This window comes from Pagrus pagrus, assembly GCF_965226575.1.
Source record: "Pagrus pagrus genome assembly, chromosome: 1".
Classification (NCBI taxonomy): domain Eukaryota; kingdom Metazoa; phylum Chordata; class Actinopteri; order Spariformes; family Sparidae; genus Pagrus; species Pagrus pagrus.
In genome coordinates, this window is record NC_140185.1 from 20,298,015 (window position 1) to 20,323,207 (window position 25,193).

At 40.9% G+C, this 25,193-nt stretch overlaps 1 protein-coding gene across 1 annotated transcript in view; it reads left to right on the forward strand.

Moving 5' to 3' along the window:
* The window catches only part of ankrd11 (ankyrin repeat domain 11), a 104,946-nt gene that overhangs the window by 17,205 nt on the left and 62,548 nt on the right, over window positions 1-25,193 (forward strand). Inside the window, 1 exon segment of the mRNA XM_084355152.1 lies at window positions 10,976-11,055. The gene's annotated coding sequence lies outside the window, so the exon portion shown is untranslated.

A 25,193-nucleotide genomic window follows, 5' to 3' on the forward strand; every position in this document is an offset into this window, starting at 1 on the left:
GCCTGGCAGACAGAATAAGCAGTTGGAAGGCATCACATTGGGCTCTGGTGACTTGTGATAGATTAGGAAGTGTCATTGTTTTTTGACATTTTACAGAATAAATGATATAGACTAATGAAGTACAGACAAAAATAACTGGAATGGCACTCAGTCCATCGCATACCTCCAACAAGGCCCAATAAGTCCCTGGAAATTCAGTTAAGCCTAATCCAGTATTAAATAAAACATATTTAAATCCACTAGATCTGGCTCTCTGTCCACATCATATTATACTCACTCACAGGTACGAGCAACCTTTTATTTAAGCTACTCATTCTGTTCGGCGAAAACATGACCTCCTTGGTAGAAGTAAACATATTTGGTAATTGTAATTATTGGAAGCTATAGATAGGGTGTTGCTGTGACTTGGCACATCAGTGCAGGTTGTTTTTGCAGCAGTTCTGGCCTTTGCTGCTGTAACATGGCTGCAAGCGCTACTTGTTTATGCACAATATGTGAAATCATACATAACAAGATTTGAAAAAGCAGAAAAGGAGCTGTACATTCATAAAAACAGTGAGCTAGAGCATGATAGAAAAGTGTTGTCCCACAAATGAATAATTACTTTACCATAGTCTGTGGTCCTAAAAGAGAAATCTGAAAGACTACTCACTATATTTGCTGAACCAGACACATTATGTTTTTATCAAAAGCAGAGAAACATTAATCTTATCAACTCATATTTTATTATTATGCAGATTTTTACATTACCACAATTATTTTTGCTGATCTAGGTTTTGCCCGTGTTTACATGTGTTTGTTTACAAAGAAATGTAGCATCTAAGCATTTACTGTTTTGGCTATGGGTTCTAATTTTATTTATATTTTATTTATGTACTATATTTTTTTTCACATTCCAGCTCCAGTGTCTGAATATCAAGAATTAAAAGTTAATTGCTCTCTGAAAGGTTGTACTTGTATTATTATGCCATTGCATTGTCATTATATCTGTGGCATTAAATGGTCCTAATAAGACAATAAAATAGTCTTGCAAATATTTCTAATCCTCCACAAAAGTAGTTGTCGTGACAGGCCTATTAAGCGTACTTTATTAGGTAATGATATCTATCATAAGTATAATACCATGATACTACGGGCGCTGATGTGCATTCAGCACTGTCTTTTGTGAGCGCAACACTGGAGGTTGATTGTGGAGCACCATTGTTTCATTTGTTAAGTCCTAATACAGTAACATATTAATTGAAGATTGAAATAATAATCTTAAATAATCTTTAAATTGGACTTTATGAGAGCGTAACATACTTAAGGACTTAACACACAACAGCTCTTCCTGAACTGCAGATTTTTCCTTCCTGCCCACGCTGTAATTGGTCGTCATATGTGTGTGTATATGTGAGCACAACTCGCATGCTTTTTGGTTTGTGCCTTTATTTGTATTATGTGAATTCCATGGCCGTTTCACCTAGTCAGATAAGAATGTAGTTAACTGGCCAAAGACTTTTTGGTTTAGTTTTTGTGTCGTTGATGACGCCTAGTATTCATTGTAATTAATTCATTACTCTAAACAGCATCAGTATGATTGTTCTAACTACTCTGTTGGCAGTGCTGCCCTTCATTTTCATTCCAGCTACATCATTGAAAACACTCACAGTGTTAAGTAACAGTAATGTTCAAATTCCATGGAAAATGGAGAGGCACTGGTCTTAGCTGCACAGCGGAGCTGAAGATACCTTCAGTTGCACAGGCTGTATATTAAGAACACATGCAAGCTTCAGGTTAAGGCCAGCATTTGAAAAGACATCTTTTGAATGTGAAGATTTTTTTCCCAGTCCAGAGAGCTTGTTACCTTGACAACAGCAGAAGATTCGTAGCAAGTGGAGCTGAGCGAGTGAGCTGAGCAGTGCCGAACAAACAAGCGCTGTCGCTAACTGTGTCACGAGTGCTGCTGCTGCTGCTGCCGCCTTCTCATTGCAGCCCTCATCCCCTCCCTTCTCCTCTTCCTCCCCTCACTTCTCTGCCTTCATTTAATATCAGGCTTTTATTTAGCAGGTTTGTTGTTCAGCCTATATCTCCCCATCCCGTCCATCTGACAGACTCACCTTTTTTATCTTTGTTTTCTTTCTTGTTTTTCCTAACCACCTGCTCCCTGTTCACCCTCACTTCACATCTTCTATGCTGCATTTGCTTTTTATTACCTCTCATTGCCGTCTTCTATGCTGATACTTTATCTCTGGCACTAGTGTGGACGTCCTTTTTGTAAACTGATTCGGATAGAGCTGCCAATGTGCTGTCTGTGTTGGTTGCTCATGCTTGAGATATGGAGGATCAGTGTGCTGTGGTCCCTCCCTGCAGAAGCCAGGCTTTATCAATAATGTAGATGTTTTTGAAGAGGAGAGGTGTGGTGTGCATCTCTTTTTTCTCTCTCCTCCCCCCTGGCTGATCTCCCCCCTCCCCCCAGCTGTCTCCCCACACCCTCCAGTGTCAGATTTCCCCTCCAGTGTTTGAGCATAGAAGAGCAGATGACTGAATCTAATTAGTGAAGATATTACAATAAGCTCTGATACCTGATGCTTTGACATACTGCAGGCCGAACCCAGGCTGGTATATTGAGCTGCTGTTGCTTCCTATTGTTTATTTTCTTTAGAGCTCAGACATTTATATAGGGGTGGGTACATCGTCAACATCACTGCACTAACCATCTCTGAGCTCTCTAGTGACAGCCAACCTCTCTAGATACTATAGGCACGTCATCCTCTTATCAGTCTTGCACAATATTTTGTAATACATTATTTTACAGTAGAAATTAAACAGTCAAATGTGTTTGTCAGATTTAAAACATTTCATTATCTCTATTTGCTTAATTACAAGCGCCATTCAGCTGTCTTGCTCTCTCACTGGGCCTGTCTCTTTCTCTTTTAGATAAATTGAAATGTTAATAATTAGAGTTTATATTAAATATTTTAATGAATCAAAAACGCTAGTACTATTGGGGCTTTTCCATACACATGTGCTTGCTTGGCTTGGTTTGACTCGGCACATCGGATTAACACAGCAGGGATTTGCGTTTTCATTATAACAGGGCTAACCATTTGAAGGTATGTCTTTAATGACATGCTTGTCTCAAATAGTGCTCAATGGAGCGGCTGTCAATACTCTTCCTTCCCGCATCATTATCAAAGAATAGCCACTCACAAAGCTCTGCTAATTTAGTATTAAAGTTTACACAATAAAGTCCTCTGTTTTTTAGTTGTTTTAGCTGCTTTTTCCATGAAGAAGCAAAATCTGAAAATGTTTGGTTTTCTCCAGCAGTAAATTAACACAAATCCTGAAACAGTTGAAAGTGAACATGATGAAACGGTAAACTAATACTGCTTTTCCACCAAAATTAGTGGGTCTACACAGGTTTTTTAAACGCTGGTCAACCTGCTAAAAACACCTATTGATCCCATTCCCACTTCTAGCAGGCAAGGCAGCCCGTCTGTGATTTTTATCTGAAGCGTTACATTGACTGACGTCACTGACGTCACGCTTCACGTCACGATTGCCGGAAACAGTCGTAACAGAAGAGAAATCAACAATGGACCCATTGTGAAAGAAGTGTCTGTAAAACGGTTAATAAATTCTTTGAGCATCACAATCCCTGCAAAAGGAGTTGTTTCACGGTCAGAATTTGAGCCATTCGGTCCAATAACATTTGGAAAGTCTAGAAGTGCCGCCCGATTAAATTATTTTATCCCCTTTCAAGTTAGCTGGGCGCTCAACTGGAAGTTAGCCGGCTCGGTTGGCAATCCAGGTATTTTCATAGCCTGGAAGTCAAGCTTTTTTGGCTTCAAAACACCACTGAGCAGCTCTCATAGGAATGAACAGGGCTCCACCTCCAACACTGTGTCCAGTAATAAAATGTCCTTAATAGACCGCATCCCAAATTCCTTCTTAAAGCACAATGACACTGCAGCCTACTGTTGGCATGGTTAAACTGGTTTTGGAAAAGCTAATCAGCATGGCATGTTTTGAGTCATGCAACCAAAAGTGTTGGTGGAAAGGGCCCATATCTGGATAATTGTTACTTCAATGTATATTGACAGATAATGTCACTATGCAGCCTTATTTATGGACACATTCTGTTTTTAGATTTAGATATTATGGACACTGAAGGCATGTGATCCACTTCATCTTTATTCAGCAAAATCCGAACTGCTTGTTAGTAATCCCTTGTCTTTGTAAGGACCTAATAGGCGTACAGATAAAAATCAGTCCTGTCTTGAAATTTGTAAGGGGCTACGATTATTTGGGGGTGTTGTTACAGGTACTGGTGCAGCATTTCCTCTTCTTCCTCTTTTTGTTCCATGTCTATCCCTGTAGGTTTGCAGCCGTGATATTGTTAATTTTGGCTAATCATGATTAAAGTGCTTCTTCCACACACTAGGCCTTATGCTTGTTGGTATTTTGTTCTGTTATCTAGATAACAACGTTCAGTTTCCCATTTTATTGAGCTGTGATGGTGAATGTTCTTACTGTGGGGGTCCAACTCCTGAATGAGTGTTGAGGCAACACTGTGTTGAGACAAACAACGATCCAAGAAGTCCAGTTTGAATAGCTAGATCGATGAGTTTAATTGCTTATGAGACGCTTAAACACCGCACAGAAGGACAATCATCATGACTGCATTTTAGTAGTCATCAACTAATCCCTATAAGTTGTCATGTCATAAATGTTTCAAATACAACCAGTAAAGGGTTAACTAATGAAGGCGGGACCAACCAGGGGGTAGGTGATATAGCAGAGTCCTTGATTGGCTCTGGGAGGTTGTTTACAATTGAGCCTTGGTCTGATTGGACTAGCATGCTTGTTTGAGATACTCGGTAGTCTTTCCTTCTCTAAATATCTTAAGTTGTTTTTATTAAAGATGGTGTAATGTGGAATTTTTAAAAAAAATATTATATGTTGAACAACAACTTAACTTACAGTATGTCCACCTCCTTTTGATAGATGGCCGTCTCAACAGCTCTGAATAGACAAATTACTTATTACTGCACCATGCTAAAATCTCAAATGAATGATTCATCTTCAACAGTGCTTACTAGTTGTTTTGATAGTTGACTAGTCAGTTATTCTCGTTGATAAAAATCATTGATAATTATCCATCTAATGCACAGATGTTTATGGAATAAGGAACGGTCACAACAGCAAAAGTTCACATTACACATTAAGCAATCTAACAGAAGTGTGTGCCTGCACATGTTTGGCCAACGCAGCTCCTGCTGAGCGAGGTCCTGTAGCTTTCCAACAAAAGTCAAGTCATGTTAATTTTTATGCTGGACAGCTCTGCATTTTTCTGCATTGTCACCCCCGATGTGTCGACAGAGAGGCACTGCGTTTTTTCAGACAGTGCTAAAGTCGGTCTGAACCCAGCCATAGTCTCATTTCGATTGATATTGCCTAACTTGTTTTTACCACATTGTCATTGATTGCTCAAAACTTAAAGCTAACAGAATAATATGAGCTCTGTCATCAGGCTTTGATCTGTAAAAGTGCTTTATTTTATCAAGCCCAGCAGCACTACATCTCAGTTTCGTCTTGCTTAGATTTTGTGCCAACATTTCTAATCCTGTGCTTACTGTGTCTTGTATATGAACTCTACACAATTCAGCTTGCCTGTGAATTTTGAATTTTGTTAGAGATGATCTACTGCGCTGCAAAGACTGCAGTGTGAGTGTGAATTAATGTCCCTGCATGATGTGTACGAGGCAACGCTTTATGAAATCAGACAGAGGTCAGTGCTGGTGTTCCAGGTCACCTTTCAGCTGGCTCTGATCTGTTCTCTGATAGGACAGCCAGACAGGATTGACTGGAGAGGTTCTCTGTAGCCCCGGGGTGTGTTTGTGATATATGGTCCAGATTTCCCATATAGAATGAAGCGGTGATACCAGTTTGTGGAAATGGAAGCTGTTCCTGTAATCAGATGCCAGCTGACAGAGAAGCAGGACAAAAGATGGCTGTGTCCTGAAGCCAGCATTAGAGCCCCTTGTGTCCTCCTTAATCCTACAGTACAGAGGGGAGTCCTCCTTCGTTTGCAGACACACAAACGGCATGTGTCACCACTGGTCATGCTTATGGAACCAGCGGTCTCCTTGTAATGTTGTTTTTGCAAACCTGGAAATGTTGTTAGCGGCCTGATGGCTTTGGTATGTATATTTCACCGATTAAATTTAACATCTCTCTTTCCCAATCTCCTCTGTGTCGCCTCAACTCATAAGCCTGATACTATAATATATGTTGGACTGTGGAGCATACAGTAGGCTCTCGTCATACGCTACATCCACACAGCTACGATTTCGTTTTAAAACTCTGTTTTAAATGATCAATGATTACGAAAACTTCATCGATAAAATTGATCCGACCAAGCATCGGTTCCTCCTGGCCTCACCCATCTAAACAACAGAGCTTCATGTGGGGTGATAAGTCTGCTGGATATGGGAACTGTCACATGTAGGCAGTAGTAGCAATATAAATTAAGAATTTAACCACACAACAGCTTGAATTTGTGTTCTTGCTTGAATAGACAAATGGGTCAGCAATGCCTGTTATTCATTACCTATGTTACTGCTGTTGTTTTTGTTTCGGAAAACGAGCATGATGAATCAGGGCTGAGTTTTTTCAAACTAAAACGGGGCCAGCAGTGTTTTCAAAAGTCTACTTTTTTGTGGTTCCAATATGCCGGCATAGTGTGGATGCCAGGTGTAAACATAGCAATAGTTATGCATTTTAAAACAAAAATGTATTGGTGTGTATGTAGCCATAGTAGGTTAAAATAGTGGGACATTTGCAGTGCTGGGACGGCTGATTCAACGGTTAGCTAAACCAATTAGCAATATTTCCTGCTTCACTGCAACCAAATGCAGTCACTGTAACATTTGCAATACCATTCTCTGAGCTCCAGTCAACACATTTATCCTTATTGCAGTCATGTCCGTCTGCATCAACAAAGCCTCTGATTTTTGTTGAAAGTCTCTGTTGAAACCAGTTCTCTCACGTACAACAGTGTTTTGAAGAGCCTGTAGGAAAGCTCCCTCGACTACACACATGTGCAAGCTCACCTGTTGCAACTGTCGTGTTCCTCACTAGTAATTCGCACCACCACCAACGCTGTGATGAGCTTAGTGTTCTAAAACACACTGCTGATATTTCAGCTGTTAGATAACAGGGACATGTTATTCTGCTGTTAGATAACAGGGACATGTCCATTGGACATGCAGACGAATTAAATATGCAGACATGTTGTCATGGTGATGCAGAACTAAAAAATTTGCTGAAATTTATGCATGCTAATGCTGAATGTTTAGCCTCAGCTGCATATAGTGTGGAGGCAGTGCTTTTGACATAAGGTTAGCAGCAATGGAGTCCAACTTAAGGCAGGGGTTTGACATGTTAATCAGTTCCACTGAATTAGTCTTTTGAGTTTATATAACATGGCTTATATAGATTATATTGGAAATATATGTGCCAGTTTTGTTAACACTTGTGCACACCATTTTTTAAAATTTTTCTTGTGACTAATCTGATTGAGGATGTAATTGATGTTCTGTGTAAAATTGTCCTGTCAGCAGTTTTTTGTGTCTGTGCTACACATATGTGTCGTCCTCTCATTCTCTAATGGTGTAGCTTAGTCAAAGCTAATTAGCCAGGAAGCAACGGTTACTAAGGAGCCTGTCAATGCCACCCAGTGAGCAACCACTCCAGCCCTGTAAACATGTTGGGTAGTTGGAAATTTCTTCCTCAGCACAGTTCTGTTTGACACTTCCTACTATTAATGCTGATAGAAGCAACTGAAAGATGCTTGTCCAGAGGCAAATAAATGGTATAGTAATTTTTCCGTTAATGTACGTGCATGTAAAAGCATTAAGTCAGAACTAAGTTTTACTGTGATCTGTACCATTTGAATAAATACAATGATCACATTCTTAAGGAACTGTGTTGTCCAACCTCGTTGGAAGATGGTAGGGTGTATGACGGTTGTAACAGCAAGACTTGGAGGCGGAGTGGAAAGCCAGCCTTCATAGGGAGGGGCAGACAGGATATCGATTTAAATATTGGGATAAAAGCACAAATTTCTTCATACCCAGTCTTGTTTAACCTCAGCACAGCTGGCCATTGGCCATGAGTCACTCTGTTACGTGAGTGTAGATGTCAAATTGATGGTTACAGCTTAACACATACATCCCAATCCTGACTAAGTGAAGACTCATGTTTTAACAAAGCTAAGTTTGACCTTGCGAAGAGCTGGTGCAACTGGCTACTGTTCTGTATCTCTATACCTAGGGTGTTAGTAATGTTATCCATGGCTTCTCAGTTCTTGTAGGCAGCGGGAATGTCCTGTATGCTGCCTTGTTGTTCTCAGGGAGAGGAGTGTTTGAAGACACACTGTAAAGTTTTGTTAAGTAAAAGTAAAGTGTCAGTCTGGACCTATTGTAGTAGGAAAACTCAGAGGTAAATCACAGCTTTTCTTCATCCCCTAAAATAACAAAATATCAAAGTTTAAATGCAAATTTCAACCATTAGCAGCACTTAAGAGGCTTGGTACACCTGTGAAATTGTTTCTGAAATAGACAATAAGTGATCAGTTTTCTTACTCTAATTTGCCTCTGTTGTGAGGCAATTTTTTGTCACTCGAATCGAGGGTCTAAGGACAGAGGATGTCGTTCACTGTACAAATTGTGAAGCCCATTGAGGCAATGTGATTGTGATTTTGGGCTATACGAATAAAATTGATTTGATTTTGGCTCCACTTATTTCACTTGGTGATCATTGTCAATGTAGAAATGTTCATTGTACAGTAATACATTTGTAATAACGGTATATTGCATATCTCTCCGTATCTTGTCTATAGAGACTAACCTTGGTCTACCAAAAGGTTCTGGATTTGCCTTTGTTGTTATGCTTGTTGATGTAGCTATGCTTTTTATACTAGACAATTCTTGGTTAAATCTGGGTCTCTTGGCAGTTTTTGTAGGTGATCATCAAGGGGGATTATCTGTATGCTGTCTCCAAAACTCTGTTGGGAGGGTAGTGTTCTGCTTCCTGGCTGGATTATTACAATCCGTCAATCCTGTGCTTCCCGCTGGGAAAGCCCCACAGGTTCCACTCCAGTACAAACACAAATACGCATCTAACCATCATCCTCCTTACCACTTAGGCCAACCCAGTGAGGTCTGGCCTTAATCCTGTCCCGTGTACCCACCTGCCACCCTGCCTGTGCTATCAGGCTTTGTACTCTATCCTGTAAAACCCTCCAGACAGGTCTTATTGATATTATAACACTTAAAAATAATAACTAAGCACTTGTCTGGTAAAATCATTTCCCAGGCAAGTACTGTCTTTTTTAATGGTGTTGAACCTGACAGTGAGTTGCTACTGACTGTTGGTTTTCTGTCCCCTTATGAGGCCTTAAAAGCAGATTGATGGAACAAATGTGGGTTCAACTTGGGAAGGGGGGGGTCCCATAATCACTGGAATGTCACCAGTCTAGCCCAACACTGGGCCTCTGTTAAATACCCCCCATGTCCTGCCTCCTAAATCCTGATAAATCCCTGTCCTCATAGTTGGGAGGGGACTGGGGGAAGGGCAACCGGCCACGAATGTTAGAAACATGAGCAGGACTGGGATGCTGGTTGGGCTTGGTTGTCTTTTGCTCCAGTTGGCTTTTATGATATGGACATATTCTCTAAGGGCAACCACCCTCAGTACACTCAGTGAGTTTGCTGTTATAGCCTCTCTTATTTGGGTACAACTAGTGGCAAATGTTACATAATGTTAACCAACCTAGCTAAATATTGCTGTTTTTCAAATGTTACTGAGTTAGTTGAGTGACCCATAGGTTTGGGTTTTGGTATCAGTATTGGGTAATAAGTGGTATTGCTCATCCCTAGATTTAAGTCCTAATTCTGTAATTAAACTGCAACTTACATTAAAGCTAAGAAAGTGAAACTTGTTACTGAATCTGTTTAATGCATTTCTTGCCATGCTGTCATGTCTCAGTTTAATAGACTTGTTTACAATTTAACATACAACATATCAAGGGAATTTGAAATCGGATATCTGTTTGCAGAGTTCAGTACGAAACCAATTGAATAAACATGTTAAACGTGGTGGTCACTATTGTTAACATGTTATTGGAACTGATGGAAGCATCATTTTTACAGTTAGATTACCTTCACAAAAGCACCATATTATGTATTTTGCTGTCATACTTATATATTTGAGCAGTTGTTCAGTGTTAATTGGCTTGGTGGTGTCAGTAAATTAATGTGTTTTGGTCTTTTCCAGACAACACAAAATAAAGGCTGTTTTTTGGGGTTGAATCAAATGTTGAGTCTTTTCAAGATTTCATAACCTTACTGTTCATAATGATAGAAAAGTGTCTTAGGTTAGGGGCTCAGAAACAACATAAACACATACACTCAAGTTCATTAGAACCAATGTTGAGTATAAGGAATGTGTAGTGCTTTCATGCTCTTATTATAAAAAATACAATATTTCATATTGTCTACATTCTAATAAGGGGGTAATCAGCAGGTAAACCTTAAGTCAAAAATCAGCCCATAGTTATTGGTAAAGTGATAATCAGAGCAGTAATGGAGGTCTGGGCTCGTTACATTCTGTTTAGGCCACGACAAAGTTCAGGTGATGCATCGTGATCATATTAGGAGCACAGTGACCAAATGCAGAGCTGGGTTTTTATGGATAAAGATGAAGTTTGTGCCCATTGTCAGGTTGAGGTAATGAAAAGATGACCAGATGCCCCACTGCATGTCAGTAACCCTGGTTCTTTCATTGAAAGAACTGTGGGAGAACTGATCCTGGGAAGAGAAACATGACCCTCTGCATCCACCCCAATACCCATCCGTCGTAACGAATGTGAAACAGCTTGTGCTGTTCGAGTAATTAATGCTTGGTCTTTTTTTATCTTGTTTTTCAGGATTCTGTGGACTCGGCGGCGGCAGGTGTTTCTCTAGTTGGATTTTAGCCCACTGACATTCTCCCACAGCCATGGAATCGGTATGTTGACAAATGACATCTTTTTAGAAATAATTGAAACACCTTTGTTAAAGCGCTTGCTTCTTAAAAAGAAGTTCTTTGGCTATTTTTTCTTTATCCGTTTGTGCTGGCAACATAATTCGTGGTATGCTGTACAATATGGTATGTGTGTGGGCATTCTTGTAAACACAGCAACTCAACAACACAGGACTGAATCGTCACATTTGCACCATCTATCTTTTTATCTTCCTCCCTCTATTTATGTTTTCGAGCATACTTAATTTTATCATATAAGGAATGGTGGCTCCTCTTAAAAGTCATAATGCTTTGTAAAATGGAGTTAATGTTGGTGTCGACCATGTGACACGTGAAGACCTGTATTTTTCCGAACATATTTGTAATTTATTTAGCTTAGTCATTGTTGCAGTGAATAGAACATCAGGCAGCTCAAGTACCTCATGTTTGACCAAACAACCAGTGTGGTGTGTTTTTATTTATTTTTATTTATTTATTTTTAACCAGGTTAAAGAAAAACATTCTCTGCTTGAGTATATACTTGTATACATACAGCATGTGCTTACGTACTACAGGTATCAGGCTCTACCCTTTATTGTCAGTCATGCAGGAGATTGTGTATGCAGAAGAGAAGATTGTGTATGCAGAAGATTGTGTATGCAGGAGTTGCTTGTACCAACAGGCAGGCTGAAAGCACAGCAGCATTGAACTCTATCCACTGGAATGCATGTATTAAGAACGGGGCTTAGTGCATGCCTAACCTCTGCTTTCCTGTCCCTTTGTCAGAGGCTGTATGTCTGTGTCAGTGCGTGCACGAGTTTGTGTGTGTGTGTGCATGCACAAATTTGTGTGCGTGTGTGTGTGTGTGTGTTAGAGACTGTGAAAAGTAGGTCATAGCTTCTGTAGTGCAGAACTAGCATGTGTCCAATAAAAGGCCTCCATTACCCTCAGTCTCACTCACACATGCATTGCACATGCACAAAAACATCTCTGTCAGTGAGTGTAAATGTAGCTGAAAATCCTGATCAAATTCTAGATAATTCAAGAGGACTTTTATTGTTGATGTGATGTCTAACTTGACTACAAGATAGTCGGCTAACAATCTGGAGTCACAGTAGTGTTGTTAACTGTACCTGGTCAGCATAACCAGTAACAATGCATTCATGAGTGAGACTGATGTGATTAAGGCAGCTGATATAGCCAGCTATCTAGCAGTAGACCTTTTTGCACAATTGGCACTAGAACCTGACCAATATATTGGTTGGCTGATGTTATTTGCCCATCAGAGATATATTGGTATTGGCGTATATGTTCTCTGATAATCGATATGAAACCTTATTTTTCAAGAGATTATAATGAAGAATATGATGCTTAGGGTAATTCGCCTGGTGAAGTTTACCATTTCAGTACATTGATGTCATTTTAGACGGAAAGGTTTTATTGGTAAACTGTCAAATATCCTGCCGTTTTTGTCTCAAGTGTTTGATAATCACATTTGAGGGAATTTTTTTAACTCCTTAATATCAGCGTCAGCATCATCCCCAAGAATCGGATATCAGCCAGGCTCTAATTTGCATCCCTAACTCAGCCACTTACAACAAATAACCACACTATTTAGTGCAGATGAACATGTTTACTGAGAAAAGGCACAGATGGAAAGATCAATCTTGGGGTTCAAATAAACATCAAAGTTAATTGGAAAACATTTTTTAAATTATTTTTATCCAGTTCTAACCAACAGCTGCAACACTGGCTCATCCCCCTCTTCTGCACAAATTCATCCCTCTCCCTATGTCTCTGACTCTCTTACTCTCCTCCCACCCGCCTCTCTCTTGTGTCTGTGTGCCTGTGGCTGTGCACCAGCAAGAGCTGCTACTGTTTACCTCTCCAAGCTGCCTATATCTGCTTACTGTCAGTGGAAACCAAGGAAACTGATCACAAAGCTTATTATGGTGCCAGGAGTGGAGTACATGCTGTGTGCGTGTGTGCCTATGGGGGCCAGACACACACACACACACACACACACACACACACACACACACACACACACACACACACACACACACACACAGACACACACACACAAACACTCTGCCACTCTCCACCTCCCTCTCCTCATGTGATGCCAGTCACATGGTTTCCAGGCAAGCAGCTAAGTAAATCAGAATCAGACTTTTATTTTTAACTGCTTTAAATCCTCCACCTGGTCTCCGCGGTTAGCAGAACAGACTGAGGTGCCTGTTGATCACTTGTCCTCTTCTTCACTCTTGTGTTTCTCTTTCACTATGTGATGATCTTGGTGCCACTTCCTCTCAGCCCTCTCATGCCATATACAGTATGTCTACTTGCTCCCTATCTTGGCTCTATGTGGCTTTGACAACTCGCTGCTTTAGCATGAAAATAGAGCCACTATAATGCACAATTGTGGTAGACATTAGTGGTGACTAGAAGCCCCTTCACACAGAGATTTTTCTATAATCTGTTGCAAAGACGCTTGAATAAGATCTTAGAGCTGAAGCTGTTGCATAATAAGCATTACGTTTTAATAACATGACTGAATAAAAAGGTCCTACTACACAAGGCCGGAGCATTTGCACCGGCTGCTTTGTTGAATCTCTCCAGTATCAACACTGCAAATGTAACATCCATGTCCAGTACATATAATTATCACAGTATTAATGTATAGTTTAGCATTGCTGTGTGTGGACCCAGACATTTATGCACCCAGACCTTGTGTGAACTATCACTACCTTTTATGTACCTGTTAAAAAGATTCTGGTATGAGTAGCCAAAGTGTGTTGAATGTGTCACTCAGTATCGCATATCATAATTAAAGGGTTGAGCGATTGGCTTCACTGGTTGATTTGGGGCAATTCTTGTCATTTCATTTTTGCTGAACGTAATGGTCTTCCTTTGAAGACTGAATGAGAGCTGCTACTCATTGATAGATTCTTGTTCTGCGAGCTAACCCGGTAGCACAAAGAGGCCAGCGAGGGAAAACGGCATGCAGAGTCAGAATATTTTCACATCTAACTCGGATAATTAAGGCCTTATGTTGAGAAAAACCATAGTTGGTGATTGTTGGAACAGTGGAAAGACTAACTGATTGTTTTGGGGAGTTTTATTTGTTTATGTTGAGTTTGAAGTGTGTTTTTCTGTGTTGATAGAACAATTACGGTAGTCTAAGTTTGGTGAAAGCAAGGCGTGTGTAAGAATATATTACTAAGTGACATTTTGTGAGTTTATTTTGTTTATTAGAATGGAAAAAGCTAGCTTGTGGAGCATAGCGAACTCATTGCTTGCATACAACTATGAGTTTAAACTACAGGGTAGGTGGGGGTCATCAATGAGTCGCTTCTCTAGTGGCTGGTGCGCTGGACAAACTAAACTACTTTAGCCTTTTTTACAGACATGATGCAGTGCCATGCCTTAAAGACACTTCTTTACCTTTGTTTATTTACACTGAACTAAACAACAACAGCATGCTGGGTTTCTGCTAGCGAAAGAGGTGTGATGTGCAACACAACAGCATCGGTGACTAGTGTGATATTTTACATTCGCAAGCGCGATGGTCTCTACACTATGGACTTACATGGTAGTAACAATCATTTATTGTCCTTTCTTGTATGGTAGTGTATCCCGCCCTCTGTCCGGAGGGTATGTGCAGATCCCAGACCTCGATGTATCCCAAATTTCCAGATATTCTTGGCTGCTGTTCTTCTTTTTTTGAGATACATGCTGACTGCTGCTAGCTGCTTTTTAAGTCTCCAGCATGTGGGTCACCGCAAAACATGTCATCAGAATGTCACGGCCCTGTCCAATCCTGCTGCATTGCCGGCTCACTCTTTTTACACAGACGTCTACTCGGCGCCTTTACTCTCTCCACTCCCGGCTAAGAGGCAGAACAACAATAATCCTTGATTCTGTCTTTAAACCTCTTACGGAAGAACTCCTAGGCAGAATAAAGGCGCAACAGTCCTGCCATGAAGAAGCTGTGTTAACAGGGCTTTTAAAGCTCCCCCACCCCTTGCACATGCTGCACCCGTACCTGTTCAACTATATTGGCAAATGGCAGTTGTTGAGCTGATGGTGGTCAATTGGAAAATTTTAACATATTGCCAAACCCTACTCCCCTAAATGCTGTAGCCAGCCATCAGCATTGCCGATATCATTCTGACTGTTATCTTTCAGCAGAGGAGCTGAGAGGGGAGGTGTCTGTGTGTTCGATTTGCTGCAGATGAAAGGCTAAAATTCTTGTAATCACACCTTGTCCACTGTTTCCCTCACAGCTCCCCTTCTGTCTCCTCCTCCTCCTCCTAAGCAGGGCTTGTTCCTCAGTGGGGATTAGTGTGTGCAGCAGCTCTGAACGGGGAAGTGGGCCCTGCCAGTCACATTACATAACTCGCCCCCGCTAGTGCGGCTCGGCCTGGCCCGGCTGGAGAGACGACTATAGAGGCTTTGTTTTCCCAGCCTTCCCTTCTTCCTCCCCTCTGCTGCTCCTCCTCCTCCCCCTCTGGCAGGCTGCATACTGATGCCGTATAGAAGGAGTCTGTTTGCAGGGAACAGGCGAGGCACTGTGGCATGGAGTGCGGCAAAATACGCTAATAGCAAGCTGAATGGCAGGGAACTCACATCTTAGGCAGAGGAATTTGAGGTCTGCCATAGGTCGTACAGTTTCGGTGAGATGGGAAGCAAGGGAATGCCGTACTCTGTGTTGCTCCCTGCCCAGGGGTTTCACATGAGCAAACCCAGCGGTGACACAGAAGGTTAGAGTTCAGTCAGAGTCTGAGTCAGATTTCTCTAGGCTGACAGGTTGTGAGATGGTTTGTAAGTATTCCCTAATTCCGTGTTTTTGTGCCATTGTCCTGTTCAGTTTCGACCACACACAAACACACTCTTCCCCACCTGGCAGTCTGCCACTGTTCGTAGGGTGGGAGTGGGAGGCCAGTGTGCTCTGTGTAATGGAGGTTCAGACCAGTTAGCACTCTGTGTGAGTAGAAGTAAGTCGTAGGCGTGAGAGTGAGAAGGATAAATGGCAGTGCATGGCAACAGTTTTTTGTACAACATCTAGCAGCATTGAGTTCAAGGTTTTCTCTTTATTTCTGTATTTTTCCCTCTGAGATGTTTGGAACTAAACTGATGAGAGCTGACAAAGGACTTCAATAGAGAAATGATAAAGGAGGAAAGTAAATCAGGACCAGAAGACACTTGCTGTGAGAAGTATGAGCAGTAGTGAGGTTCCAGTTTACCACTTTCAGTAGATAGTGTTCAAGACGTATATTTGTTTCTTCTGATTTTAATCCAAATAACGTGCCTATAATCACTGAAGAAGCATTTTCAACAAGCAGGGTTTGTGCAGTGTCTTCAAAGTTTGAAAAATACTATATTTTAACCATTATGCTTTCAAGGTTATGAATATGCTTAAATTTGAAAATATTCTTTGAAAGTTGCTTAATTTTCAAAATAATCTGGTGTTTCATCTACATGACGTTCGAAATGAAACCATCATATTGTCATATTTGTTGTGTCCTGGTGTTGAAATTAGCAAGCAATCATTATGATTAAATCTTACAATAACAATTACCAAAAACATGAATTGCTGTGGGTTCAAAGGAATTCTGTAAACTTTATGTTTTTGGCATTGCTTACGACCTGGAGAAAGTAGCCTCCTGTCAGTCTCTTGGGTTGTCTGTAATGAACAAAAGGATTCATGCAATAGTTAATTTTTGAATGTTTTAAACTGAAATTTTACATGTTGCACCTTTTACGTAAAATTATCAATAGAATGGGAAGAAATATCAGTTAGACAGTTTAAAGAAATCTACTGAATTTAGCATGCTAACCAGCTAGCCCATAGACAATTTGTACCTCAAGAAGTGATAGCCTGAGTAAACAACATTCCAGTATTGCAAGCTCTCTGTCCAGGCAGAGTCAGCTAATACGAGCATGAGCTGCACAGCTAGCTGAGCTAACAAGCTAATGGAAGCTATAGTTAGCAGCAGTTAGCCATCACCCTGGTGATATGATGCTCCCCATTTGTTTGGAGTATGAATTCAATAGGTGGCGGATTCTTATATATTGCATCTTATTTTTTATTTTTTTATATCTTTATTAATCTTTAAGGTTTTGATTATTTTTATCAGTGTTAGGGAAAGCATAAATGTATAAGGACCATAAAAGCCACCTATCTGTGTTTTTACAAAGAAATCTAATGCCTTGGCCAAGAAATGTTGATACTGTAAGCATATCTTTGGTATCACATACGCTCCTTCTGCTGTCTAAAAATAAATACAAATAATGTGGTTAAACAAATGTGATAAAAATACTCCAGTGTCTACTTTCTAGTCTAGTATCTCTGCTCAGCCATGAGCACAGGATGTCTGTTTGCTTTCATCATGAGTTCTTTTTTTCTGCTCTTGCTGGGAGGTCATAGTTTCTTCCCAATCACTGTTTTCCACAAGCTTAAGTACATGTTAATACACGCACGCACAAACAGGATCTGTACCTGATGGTTAGACTGTTTTAGACTCACTGCTGCTTTATGATGTTGGTGGTCTATGAATTGCCATGTATCTATCTACTCATTCCGTCATCAACATGAACCCTGTATTTAAGAGAAATGGCCTTTTTCATGTCACAGTCTCTCTCTTTAGTCATATCCGCTCCTTTCTTTTGTTGTAATTCTAATTCATCTGTAGCATCACCTCCATATATGTACAGAAGCTCCTTCTTTGCTTTGTTTTTTGCAGTGTGGCTCTTGTCATGGCACTCAAGTTTTTTGGCTACTTTTAGTTAGGGCTGTACTGAGTAGCTGACGCTTCATTCATTATGTTGCCTTTTTTTTTTGCATGATAGTTGATTGAGTGTCATTCTCAAGTTGTCAAATACTAACACAACTTTGGACACACCCACCAACCCGAAATCAGTATTTGACAAGCGGGGAATGAGACTCAACATTCAACTGTCTTTCTCCAGACTCACTCCACGTGTAACAGCCCGGTTTCGCAAAAATCCAACAGCAACACAAATACGTACATATAACCATATGATGCTATTCTCCAAATCAGCCATTTGATTTGACTTAAAGCCTGTGAATTGATTCATATCTGATTTTTTGACAGATTGGGCAATTTGGTTGTAGTTGGTATATTTTGTTTTCACTATGCATCATCTATACGGCAACAGCATGTAAGCAACTTAAAACAGATATGGATTGTAGTCATAACAAGTATTAATATATTATTATTGGTGGTTATCTGTTGTTGACACATTTTCATTGTTTGATAATATTATTAGTAAATTAATAAATTGATGCAAATGCTATTCTCCAGCTCTACACATTATATTGATGATTTATAAGTTTCTACTACTGCTGTAGTGGGTTACTTCAATGTCACTTTTGTTAAGGGCTTCATCCAATGCCTCCAATGTAAATGTAAAAATGGTGACTGTCGAGGACTCTTTGTCTCTACTTTGCATTTGTATGCTATCTTGGCTTCATCTCCGCAGTCGGGAATGGGCTTGAGTTTGCTTTCAGTGCGTCAGCCATGAGCCAAGTTCCCATCAAAGCGTAGTTGCTTCACCAAAGACTGTGTTTAGATGTGACGGCTAATTTTAGAGCTGCTAGGCCCTTGTCCAAGGTGGGGGAGGATAAGATAACATTGAAGTAGCCCTCCCTCCTTACACAGTTTGGTTTTGTTTGTCCATCCAACAGCCCTCATTCAACCCCTGTGGCTGTTCTGCACTAATACAAATATTAGGTGTTGATAATATGTACAAATACAAATTCTGCTTAGTCATTTTTTTCAAGTCTCGGTTGGTCTTGGATCTCACTGAGAAAAGCAAGGAAGATTACTTTCACAGATCAGTCAACAAAGTTTAGAGTAAAATGGTAGTTGTACCATTACATTTTGTAATGTCACGTCAAGTATATTACTGAAAAACTGACTCTGCAGAAGACGTACAGTTGGCCAAACAGAGATTAGCCGTCTGCTCCAGGGAGTTTTCCAAAGTGGGATGTTTACTTTAAGTTAAATATTTTTATAGAGTTACAGCTAAGCCACTCATGATTCCTCCTTGGCGTTGCTGATGCTGCCATCAACTTGAAGACAGTGGACATTTAAAACAAAGGGACGCATGCTGCCTTATATAGTTTTATGTCTCCACATCAGCGTGTAAGAGCTCAGCCCAGATTAGCAGCTAGTTTGAATTGCTAAACTTAACCATATGTTTGACCGTGTCGAGTTTCTTCAGGAAACTCTGCTCTAATCTTTCACTATATTACAATGCAGTGCTAGTCAATGGGCCTCTTTTTCCAAGAAGGCAGTCAAAAACATGCAGGGCTAAAAACTGAATGAGAAGCAGCTAAGATCCCCACTCTATGGTTTCTAGCCCTAATGGCAGCGATAATGGACTGATTTGTTTATGTCAGAAAGGCATCTGGTTTCAGGAAATTCAGCCCTGAATGTTATTTGTTCATTTATTTATTTATTTTATATGCCAGTGATCTAAATTCCATCAATTTCAAGGCACACACACACACACACACACACACACACACACACACACACACACACACTTAGGCACTCATTCAGGCTGCACAACACATGAAAACTATACATAGGCCATGTGGCAAAACTGTCCCTGTCTGGCCCTACTCTCCTGTCCCTCTCTCTGCCACAGAGCAGTGACCTTGGTTTCAAGTAGCTGTACTCGGTTAGAAAACCAACACCTCTCCCGGGATGGGCTGACCTTGTTGTCTGACATACTGTAAGTCTGCACGCCCCTCTCTTTCTCTCTATCCGTCTCTCTCTTATTCACTCACATCAGCAGCCTAAACAAGTTCTTCTGTGTTAACTTTGCCTTTGCAAATCCGGTACAGTGCACTGTATAGGGCAGGTCTCTTTGTTGTGTTGTTTAAATACAAAGACGGAATAACTGTGAGGGTTCAGCAGGTTTGGGCCTCTCCCTAACCAGGTGTTCCTTCATCAGACAACCTCTCCTATCATAGACAACATAGTCCTTTATGAGGGTGTATACAGCAGTGCAAACTGTTGTCCCCTCCCTTTATGCTCCTACCTTTGATTCCCTGCAGCTGTCCGGCTGTGCACAGTCCATGGATGGGTCCAGGCATGTATATACGTTTCATCGTAGGGCCAAAACGGAAACAGTGTTCATATGCAAAGCCCTGTCCATGTTATCGTAACCTTCACATTTTATTTATGTATGGTTAAGTCGAAATTAGTTGGAACAAGTACTGACACATCAGTAGATTACCTTTTGGTTTAGCTGCAGGAAGCAGTAGGGAAGGCAAATTAGAAGTCTATAAAGTTCAGTGTTTACATGCACTTCAATTATAATCAGAAGGAATCCTCCAGTTATCCCAATTGTTATGTAAATACTGCAAACAGGTTGTTATATAATGTACGACCATTATCAGAGTAAAGGTATCTGAATTAATTGAACCTGGATGCTCAATTTTTGCAATATACTCATGCTTTCTTGCGTACTTATACCAAAAGCAATGCGTATAGAGGTCCAGTCCACATCAACCTCCATATAGGCCTTTACTGTACTCTTTGCTTTATTCTGTACTTTACTGTATTCCATACTTTACTGTTCTCTTTTGAAACATTTGAAAGAGAAAAATGTTGTTCCTGGTATGTCAAAAGTGCTCTTTTAGCCTAAAAAGACGTCTGAGTGGGCGGGACAGTGTACATGTTTGACAGCTGAGTGTGCAGCAAACAGAGAGACACAACGTAAACAGAGTGGCCCTGGTAACTGTAAGTTACACGACAGATATTAAAATATAATCCAAACAATTTCCCATCTTAGATGAACATTTGAGATTTGTAGGTAACTTGTAAAGCTGTTGAAAATGCCACAGCTGTCTAGCCAACCAACTGTTTAACCGGCAAAGATGATGTTAGCGGATGTATTTTCCCTGGGAGGTGTTTGTTTGCTTGCATGTTCAGCAAGCCAAGGTGAAACACAAGGAATGTGTTCATGCTTGTAGATAATGGTGAGGTCGAGTTACAGCAAAACGTGTGGATGCTTCTATCAAACTTTTACCCTGTGTATTGTTTCAGTCCATGTAAACAGGCAGATAAAAATTAGATTATATTTTGATTAATTTCCTTTTCAAATTGGCAAATGAGGAAAATGTGTACTTTCCTCATAGTTTGTTCAGTAAGAATGAAGTGTTAAAGATATTTTCAGGTGTTTAGCCAAGTTTGTGGCCCAGGGCAGTATGTTGTTGATGGCCATCTGGAAAACCTTGACTCTTTTATGTATATAAAAAGAAAGCTGTGCAAAAATGCTCAAATCCATCAGCGTTGTGGGTTTGATGTGTGCTGTCCAGTTGTGTGCATGTGTTTATGCTTTGCGTCAGGCTGCAGGCTGTGTAAAAGCTGGTCTGGGGCCAGCAGCCAGCCAGGAGGACAGACGAGGAAGCAGATGGATCTGTTTGGACTTAACCCTTCCCACGCCACTTCATCCTCCCGGCCCTCCTCTTCCAACCTGCACGTCTCTCTGCAGAGTAGAAGGAAGGAGCAGAGTGGGAGTGTGTGTGTGGTTTGGGGGATGGGAGGTGTATGTAATGCCGCTAGTACCAAACAGAGAGAGCAGGAAGGCAGACAGAAACCAGAGAGAGAGACTTTGCTTTTGCAGTCCTTCTCTTACAGACTGTGTGTGTTGAACTGTGCTGACATATGGCTCCTGCCTCCATGTTGGAACTTCTGGTCTGCTCCGTTCCTCTGTCGTCTCTCCTCAGCTCTTTTCTCCCTCTGCAACAGTCTGCTGTCTGCTGCTCTCTCAGCCAAACCAGCACTTTGCTTGTTTGTCCCGTTAATGTCTTGCCTTTTCTGGGATATAAAGTCACCACACCCTGTGAAATCCACTGGTTGTCGGGTGACTGTTTTAGCCACTCAACCTCCTACTTTCTTGCTGTGGCTGCCTTTCAGTGGTAGAGGTTTCACCTGCAAACATATAATTCTTGTTGGTTCCATGGTAAATCCCTTTTGCCACAGACAGACTCCCATCACTATATACAGTACACGTTTATGACTTTTTTAAACATTAGTATGCAGTGTGTGGTGAGAGGTGGTTTGATTTTGACCATGCTGCTCAGCAAGTTGAATGGCCAGGCTAATATGTCAATAAGCATGCTCTATAGAGGGTTTGCAAGTGATGTTACTCTATACACAAATGTCAAGAAAAGAAATACTCTTACTTCTATTTTCCTTACTAAACAAACAAACAAAGTAGTAATTGTACACTGTCTGAATTAAAGTTTCCTCCTCTACCAAACTAAGATGAGCTTAATTGTCCCGTTAACTCCTTCATTCAAACTGGACATAAACAAAATAAAAGTTTCTAATACAGATTAGTTTTGCATTCCACGATCACCTCTGGTTTGGTCGAAATAAATCCTCAACTCACCGAGTAAGGTGCGAAAATATTCCAGCTCTATGCTCCATTTCACCTGCTGCTGATGTTCGACTCTCTGTCGCTTCTCTCCTGCTGCATGCCTCTCACATCCCCGCCTGCCGTCCCTGAAATCAGTCTGGCCAGAGCCGCTGTTTCACCTCTGTACCGTATCCTCTATTGTCAAACTGACCTCCAGCAGTCAGGAAGGCTGTGTTTAGTCCCGGTTCGGGTCAAGCTGTGTTAACTCTCACACCAGGCAGTTTTTTTTTATTAACATGCATAACATCCATGTGCTTTTAGTGTTACATAAACACTCACACATTTAGTGTCCTCAAACCATGTCAATTATGTCTAACTAGTCCTGTGGATCATTGTTCATCCTTACATTTTCAAGATTTTTGTATGTTTCCACTCAGTGGTATTTGGGGCACTGAATTGCTTGAAAATGTGTAAGGTTTGGCAAGATGTGAGGGTAGAATTGGGTCTACCAGAAGAGATTTGGCAATACGTTTCTACCATTTGAGCTGTCCCTTCTTGTGTCTTTGTAGCAGATCTGGGGTAGATACTCCCATGATCTTAAGAATTCAGCTGCCTCACAAAGTTTCAGTTGGTGGTAGTAATGCACCTCTAAGATGGTTTTCTAACTACTTCAGACAAGTAGTGTGACAAGAAAACATGGAGGTGAGATTGGACATTGAAAGTGTAAATACATTCCACAGCCAACCCAAGATCAGGGAAAAGACCTTGTAAGCAAAAGGGATGCAACTGTTGCTGTGTGAACATGGTTTGGATTTATTAAAGTTGACATGTAATCGTTACTTAAACCATTTCCTAATTAAATGTTCAGAACAATTAATTGTGATTTAAACGGTTACATGATAGAAAATTAGATATACCATGATGGAAGATTTTGGCCATATGGCCCACCCCTAATGTGATATGCATGCATTCCCTCTGTTTGAGGCATTTTAGAGGCACAGATTTGGTGGAGGAATGCAGGTTTCTGGTTTAATTGCAAATCAATGGTCGCTGAGTAAAGTTTCTGGAAGACGCCCGCCCTGCTCTCCCTGCTAACCAGCAGACTGTAAATGGAAAACCCCGAGGGAAGATCGATATTTTCTCTGCCTGTTGATGAGGAGGGAAGCTCACTGTGTGTATGAGCAGTATAGAAGAGATGCAAGAGATGTTTTTATAGAGAAGAGGGCCTTATATTGTGCCCAAAATCTTGCCACCATCTTCTTGTGGCTGGGCAGGTTGTTCCACTTTTGTCTTTGTGTCTGCTTAGCTATCCTTCAGGTTTTTGAGGATGGCAGAAATGGACTGACTTGAATCCTCGGTCTCCACATAACATACTGGCTGCTCTTGTCCACTTCTATTCAGTAGAGCGTGCAGCTGTGGGCCAGTGAATGATGTCATCTGTTGCTATATGGTAACAATAGCTTCAGTTCCCCTTTCCATTCCTTCCAACCACCCCTCGATTACCACCACCACAACCAGAACCCACCCTCTAAACTCAGCCTCCCCTTTGCCGTCTACCATCAAAAGTGAGAGCTGAATGTGGCATGGGGGTGGGTGGCGGGACAGACATCTGTGGACCTCGCCGGCCCTCTCCGGGCTCCACTGCCACGGCCTTATTGTTCTCAGAGATGTAGATAACCAAAACAGAAGGAGAGCAGGAGAGTCACAGTCAAGTAAAGAAAGGGGGAAAGGGGAGGACCACTAAGGGGCAGCTTTTGTTTGGAAAAAGTGACAGGTCTGTAGTGTGTGTGTGTGTTTTATGGAGTAGTTGGTAGGGGATGGGAAGACAGGAACCACTGATCTGAAAATCTTTTGAAGGATTTTTGTGCTGCATTGCATTGACAGACTCGCACTCTTTCCATCCTCTCACCAACCAAATTGACAGAATAAATGTTAGCCAAGTAAGTTCCTGCAAAGCCACAGATGAGTTCAAACTAAACATTTTTGTTATGTTGCAACTTTGTTTAGGTTAAGTTTAATTTTTCTATCTTGTCAAAATGCTGTGCGTTTGCTCTGGTCAGGTTTAAGAGCAAAATCACTTGGTTACGGTTAGGAAAACATCATGGTTTGGCTTAAAATGCCTGTTTTGGTCACCACGGCCACAGATGGAAATGGTCCAACCAGTTTTGGTCACCACCAAAGCCACTGGAAATGTCTGCAGGTCTTCTTAAAAAAACAGCTGCACAAAAAACGTCTGGAAATGTCCCCAGGTGTCCTTACAAATATCCACAGGGGTGACTTGAACTGCCGCCTCTTTGCAACCTTGTTGGCTGCAATAACACGGACAGTTATTTGACTTAAGACAGTTGGTGCATTTAAGAAGTCTTAGAAGAAAACAGGTAGTTAAACTTAATTTCACATTTTGCAAAAGTGCATCAAAGAGTGTTATATTCTGTCTTTCACAAATGCTTTTGTCAAATCTAAAATCAGGGGATTCAATCGCTTTAATGCACAGAACTATGAGTAGGGCTGCGGAATTTGTTGATAATATATCATTATAGTGATGTCTTGGATCCATCTTGGATCCGTCTTGGATTGTGGATATCACTATGTTGTGATGTGGCATAAGTGTTGTGGTTTTGCCTGGTTTTAAAGACTGCTTTACGGTAAAGTTATGTCATTATCTGAACGTACCAGACAGTCTTTACCCACTTAGTCATCATATCCACATTCCTGATGATTATATATAAAAAAATATT